The sequence below is a fragment of the Pantherophis guttatus genome, chromosome 2 (genome assembly GCF_059756535.1).
Source record: "Pantherophis guttatus breed Tessera chromosome 2, ASM5975653v1, whole genome shotgun sequence".
NCBI classification, from domain to species: domain Eukaryota; kingdom Metazoa; phylum Chordata; class Lepidosauria; order Squamata; family Colubridae; genus Pantherophis; species Pantherophis guttatus.
Genome location: NC_142064.1, coordinates 86,870,652 through 86,876,651, shown reverse-complemented (window position 1 = coordinate 86,876,651; position 6,000 = coordinate 86,870,652).

Here is a 6,000-nt window from a genome sequence, read left to right as displayed (position 1 = left end):
AGTGACTTATGACCGTTTTTCACAGCATCCCTGGGGTCACATGATCAAAATTCAGACGCTTGACAACTGGCTCATATTTATGACAGTTGCAATGTCCTGGGGTCATGTGATCATTTTTTGTGACCTTCTGACAAGCAAAATCAAGGGGGAGCCAGATTCACTTAACAACTGCAATGATTCACTTAACAATTGTGGCAAGAAAAGTCATAAAATAGGGCAAAACTCCTTGAACAAATGTCTCGCTTAGCAAGAATAAATGTTGGACTCAGTTGTGGTCATAAGTCACTGTTCTCAGTGCCATTGTAACTTTGAACGGTCACTAAAGGAACTGTTGTAAGTCAAGGACTACCTATAGTGACATATTAATATGTTTATCTATTGCTAAAGTATAGAAATTAGAAAGTATAATAGTGTTTCAAATGCAAGTAGTCCTTGCTTAGTGACCCCAGTTGAGATTGGCAACTTGATTGCTAAGTGCTGTGGTTGCTAAGCGAAACTTCACATGATGATAGGCTTATGCTCATTGCTGCTTTTGGTCATTAAGCAAATCATCATGGTTGTTAAGGGAGACATTACAGGTTGCAACTTGTGATTTTATTTCTGTGTCTAATCTCTGCTCATCAGAAGCTGGTTGTGAAGCACCCATTTGGTGATTCCTGACCATAGACAACACTGGTTGCAAATGCAAGCTGGTTGCAAAGTGGCTGAATGGTGATCATGTAACGATGGGATAGTACAGTGGTTCTAAATGTAATGATTAATTGCCAAGCTTTTTTTTTATCATTGTAACTTTGAACAGTTGCTAAACAAGGCAGTAAGTGAGCACTACCTTAGGTGCTTAAAAGTTGCAATTTGGAGTCAGTTTTTGACTTTTGGCAACTGCCCCTTGCAGTTTTCAGAAGGAGCTTGCCAGTTTTTTTCCTGCAAAGGCAGAGGGGGAATAACTGGCCCAAACTCAGAAACCAGTTTTATACTTAAGCAGATCCAGAACTCAAAATCTCCTCCTTTCTAGAAAGCCTGATGCCTTAGCCACTACACCAAACTGGCTCTATGCGTTTGTGCTTTCAGATTATAATATAATTTCATTAGTCACTGAAGCCTATAAGCAAAATGTGAAACTGAGGGCCACGCCCTCTCCTATTGTAGATGTAAAGAAGAGTGTTGTCTTTGGTTGCAGAGATAATATATAGTCATTAGGGTCAGTGGCTATTGAGAATCTGGATTCTCCATTCATTTGTCTAATGTTGCCTTAAAATTACCTTAAATTGAAACCAGAGGTTATCATTTCACGTGGAAGTGGAAGCATATTTTAACTGTACCGGATCTCTTTTGGCCTGTCTTGTACATCTTCTAACAGATTATTTAAAATTCTAGCATTATGAGTCTCTATCTCTTATTTGCTTGCTCCATATCGTCTGTGGTTTATAAAACCCCAGATATAGGTTGTTTTTGTTTGTTGCATTGTGAAAATCAAACAATTGAATTATTTGCATATAGTCACAATTAAATTTAACATGTGTTGGCATATTTATATGAAACCCCTTAACAATGTTTTTTAATTTAAGGGCTGCACTTGGCCTTTGATGGAATATCAGTGGGATTCCTCCCACTCCAAAAAGTAGGAGGAATCGGGATAAAAATGAAGTGTGATTGAACCAAATCAAAACTTAAATAATCTATAATTACTATGATTGTTAGATTAAAATCAATATTAGATTAATATGATTATTAGAGACAGTTTGGTGGAGTGGTTAAGGGACCAGGCTAGAAACTGTGGAGACTGTGAGTTCATTTTATTTATTTTATTTATTTTATTTTATATTGGATTTCTATACCGCCCTTCTCCCTGAGGACTCAGGGCGGTGTACAGCCAGATTAAAAAACATGCAGAACAAATATTAAAAACAATTAAAAGATATATAAATTTGGCCCAATTAAAACTCATTTACCAATAAAAACGTTTAAAACATTTAAAAACAGTTAAAAATTTCATCTTAAGCCAGCCCGGCTTGTTTAAATAAATGGGTTTTAAGGGCACGACGGAAGGCACTGAGGTCTTGGATTCTCCTTATCTCTGGGGGGAGCTGATTCCAGAGGGTGGGAGCCCCCACAGAGAAGGCCCTCCCCCTGGGGGTCACCAGCCTACATTGTCTGGCTGATGGCACCCCGAGGAGGCCCTCTCTGTGGGAGCGCACAGGTCGATGGGAGGTCGTTGGTAGCAGCAGGCGGTCTCGAAGATAGCTAGGCCCTATGCCATGGAGCGCTTTAAAGGTGATAACCAACACCTTGAAGCGCACCCGGAAGACAACTGGGAGCCAGTGCAGCTCGCGCAGGAGCGGTGTTACATGGGAGCGCTATGCTGCTCCTGCCACTACCCGCGCTGCTGCGTTCTGGACCAGCTGGAGCCTCCGGGTGCTCCTCAAGGGGAGCCCCATGTAGAGAGCGTTGCAATAGTCAAGGCGAGAGGTGACAAGGGCGTGAGTGACTGTGCACAGGGAATCCCGATCAAGAAAGGGCCGCAACTGGCGAATCAGGCGAACCTGACAAAAGGTCCCCCTGGTTACAGCCGTCAGATGTTCCTCCAAGGACAGCTGCCTATCCAGGAGGACTCCCAGATTGCGAGCCCTCTCTGTGGGGGCCAATGACTCGCCCCCAATAGTCAGTGATGGAGTCAACTGACTATATCGGGATGCCGGGATCCACAGCCACTCAGTCTTGGAAGGGTTGAGCTTGAGCCTGTTCCTCCCCATCCAGATCCGTACAGCCTCCAGGCACTGGGACATCACTTCAAGGGCATCGTTGGGGTGGCCTGGGGTGGAGATGTACAGCTGGGTGTCATCAGCGTACTGGTGGTATCTCACCCCAAAGCCACGGATGATCTCACCCAGCGGCTTCACATAAATGTTGAACAGGAGAGGCGAGAGGACCGATCCCTGCGGCACTCCACAAATGAGAGGCCTCGAGGTCGACCTCTGCCCCCCTGCCAACACAAACTGCGACCGGTCGGAGAGAAAGGAGGAGAACCACCGCAACACGGTGCCTCCCACCCCCAACTCTTCCAGCCGGTGCAGCATGATACCATGGTCGATGGTATCAAAAGCCGCTGAGAGGTCTAACAGGACCAGAACAGAGGAACAACCCCTGTCCCGAGCCCTCCAGAGATCATCAACCAACGCGACCAATGCCGTTTCTGTGCTGTGCCCAGACCTGAAACCCGACTGGAACGGATCTAGATAAGATGTTTCCTCCAGGAATTGCGGAAACTGTCGTGCGACCACACTCTCAACAACCTTCGCCATAAAGCGAAGGTTGGAGACAGGACGATAGTTGGCCAATATTGCCGGATCCAGGGACGGCTTCTTGAGGAGAGGCCTCACCACCGCCTCTTTCAAGGCGGTGGGGAAGTAACCCTCACTCAACGAAGCGTTGATAACACCCTGGAGCCAGCCTCGTGTAACCTCCCGGGAAGCCAGTACCAACCAGGAGGGACACGGGTCCAGTAAACATGTGGCCGCACTAAGTCTCCCCAAAATCCTGTCCACATCATCAGGAGTCACAGCATCAAACTCCTCCCAGATAACATTCTCAAGACTATTCCTCGTCACCCTGCCCTGATCTACCCAGTCAGAGTCCAAATCCCCCCGGATCTGGGCGATTTTGTCATACAGGTATTGTCCGAAATCCTCCGCCCTGCCTTCTAAGGGATCCTCCCGCACTCCCGGATGGAGCAGGGCGCGGGTCACCCTAAACAGGGCGGCCGGACGATTCCCTGATGACGCAATAGAGGCGGAAAAGTAGTTAGACTTTGCCGTCTCTATCGCCACTAGGTAGGCCTTAATATGCGACCTTACCAGTGTTCGATCAGATTCAGCGAGACTGGCCCTCCAACCGCTCTCCAGGCGTCTTTTCCGGCGCTTCATTTCCCTCAGCTCCTCAGTAAACCAAGGAGCCGCACGGGATCGGCATCGGGTCAGAGGCCGCAAAGGCACAACTCGGTCCAAGGCCCCACCAGCCGCCCGATCCCAGGCGGCTACCAGGTCCTCGGCCGAGTCATGTGCTAGATCCTCAGGAAATGGCCCAAGCTCCGTCTGGAACCTATCAGGATCCATCAGGCGCTTGGGGCGGATCCATCTAATTGGATCCGCCTCCCTGCGGCGAGGGGTCGCGGTTCGAAGATCTAGGCGAAGGAGTGAGTGGTCAGACCATGACAAGGGTTCCATGTCTATATCCCCTATAACAAGACCACTCAACCACTGGCCAGAGACAAAAATCAGATCCAGAGTGTGACCTCCCCTGTGAGTAGGGCCATGAACTAACTGGGTCAGGTCCATGGCCGTCATGGAAGCCATGAACTCCCGAGCCACCTCAGACGCTTCACCGACGGATGGCAAGTTGAAATCACCCATGACTAAAAGCCTGGGTGTATCTACTGCCACCGTGGCTATCACGTCGAGTAGCTCAGGTAGGGCTGTTGCCACGCGGCAGGGAGCCAGGTAAATAAGCAACAAGCCCATCTGAACCCCACGGCCCCACCTCACAAGGAGGGACTCACATCCGGCTATCTGAGGCACAGCGGTCTCCCTCGGACCCAGATCCTCGTTAATAATAACCGCCACCCCCCCGCCCCTCCCCTGAGCCCTCGGCTGATGGAATGCTCTGAAGCCTGGTGGGCACATTTCAACCAGAGGGACGCCACCCTCCGGGCCCAACCAGGTCTCCGTAATACCCGCCAGGTCCGCTCCTCCCTCTTGTATAAGATCGTGGATGAGGGGGGCCTTATTGACCACGGACCTGGCATTGCACAGCATCAGCCGAAGGCCCAGCTCCTGAGTATCTAAGCCACCTAGTGTCCGAGCAGAGCCTTGGGGACCGGGGCAAGCAATTGCTCTCAGACAGCAAGTGCGAGCCCCCAGCACCTGATGTGGTCCCCTGCTCCCGCCATATCTGCCCCTCCCATTCACCGTGCCGATGGTATAGCCCTCATAGATATCGTCCCCCATCCCTTTCCCAATCCCTCGTCCGGTGCCCCCCGAATCGTTACCCTGTGCCGGGCACGGCTCTGACCCTGGTGGATTTCCCCCCCAATCCGCCCTAGTCGTCTTCCCAATATCTTTAAAAGAATAATTACAACCCCCTCCCCCAGAACCCCTTAAAATCTTTAAAAATTTCCCTAAAAAGCCCCATAAATTCTTCCTTGCTCCATGCCATCTCTCCGGACTCCAAAGTCCGTCATCGAGATAGGCCCTCGATAATGTGGGGGGCCAAATCTGCGAGAGGGGAGAATCTGTGGAGACTGTGAGTTCATGTCCTGCCTTAGGCATAAAAGCCAGCTGGGTGATCTTGTCACACTCAGCCCAGTTTACCTCACAGGGTTATTGTTGTAAGGACAATAGGGAAACAGGAGGAAGAAGTATTGTGTACTGCTTTGAGTTGTTTATAAAAATAATAAAAGCAGATATAATTAAATAAAATAAAAAAATCATTTTCATGGATTTAATAAGTTCCCTTCTGTCATATCTCTCCAATCAAAAATTAAATTTTTTGAACAGGCTTTGGGAGTAGAAATGGGAGTGTACCAGAGGTGGGTTTCAGCAGGTTCTGACCAGTTCTGGAGAACTGGTAGCGGAAATTTTGAGTAGTTCAGAGAACCGGTAGTAAAAATTCTGATTGGCCCCACTCCCATCTATTCTCTGCCCCCCAAGTCCCAGCTGATCGGGAGGAAATGGGGATTTTGCAGTATCCTTCCCATGCCATGCCCACCAAGCCACGCCCAGTCGCCCACCAAGCCATGCCATGCCATGCCCACCAAACCACATCCACAGAACCGGTAGTAAAAAATTTTGAAACCCACCACTGGAGTGTACCTCTGCTCTATTATATTGTCTCATAGATGTACATGTTTTCAACTTAAAAATACAACATGTCCAAAATGTGTAATTCTTTTGACATAAAATTTGGGTTTATATGCCAATATGAACCTCATACATTAAGATATATGGT